Genomic DNA, 1,029 nt, shown 5'->3' on the forward strand with positions numbered 1-1,029 from the left:
TGGTTGCAGCTGATCACACCCCCTTCAGGGTGGGGGTCCCCACTGGGGTGCCTGGCCAGTCTGGGTGAGGGGCTGAGAGCCATTTTCAGGCTGTCAGGTGACTGAAGCTCCAACCTCTCCTTTTTTTCTTTTTTCTTTTTATTCTGGGATTTATTTACCTTCTATGGCTGTCACTGGAACTGAGAGCCAGCTTTAGCTCTGAGGCTCAGCTCCAGCTCTGAGACCTCGGCTGCTGAAAAGCAGGTACCTGGGTTTGTTTGGCTTCTATAATTGAAACACTGTTGCACTTCCAGCTCGGCCAGCTGTCTGAAAGCATGGGTTTGTTGAGCTTCTATAATTGCAGCATTGTTTCTTAGACTGCAAGTTCAGAGCCCAGCAGCAGCAGGTGGGGAACCTTGGCTTCCTCCGTCACTGGAGCAAGCAATCCTCCTGTTCACTTCCGCTGCCTGGCTGCCGGCCACCATCTTTGTTGGCAGTTAATTTGCATATCTTGCTGATCAGCCAATGGGAAGGGTGTCAGGTTATGGTCAATTTTCATATTTCTTTTTTATTAGATAAGATATACAAACATGGTACTTAACCATACCTCTGACACGCTTCCCATTAGCTAATCAGGGCAATATGCAAATTAACTGCCAACCATGATGGCAGCCAGCAGCCAGGGAGCTGAAGCAAACATGAGGCTTGCTTGCTCCCGTGATGGAGGAAGCCAAGGTTCCTCACCTGCCACTGCCCAGCTCTGAGCTGCACTCTAAGAAACAATGTTACAATTATAGAAGCTAAACAAACCCCAGAAACATGCTTTCAGACAGCTGGGCCTCAAAGCTAGAGTTGCAACAGTGTTTCAATTATAGAAGCCAAACAAACCCAGGTACCTGCTTTCAGCAGCTGAGCTCTCAGAGCTGGAGCCGAGCCTAAGAGCCAAAGCCAGTTCTCAGTTCCAGTGACAGCCATAGAAGGTAAATAAATCCCAGAATAAAAAGAAAAGAAAAAAAGGAGAGCTTGGGACCTTTAGTCACCCGCCAGCCT

The sequence above is a fragment of the Myotis davidii genome, unplaced genomic scaffold (genome assembly GCF_000327345.1).
Source record: "Myotis davidii unplaced genomic scaffold, ASM32734v1 scaffold416, whole genome shotgun sequence".
In the NCBI taxonomy this organism is placed as follows: domain Eukaryota; kingdom Metazoa; phylum Chordata; class Mammalia; order Chiroptera; family Vespertilionidae; genus Myotis; species Myotis davidii.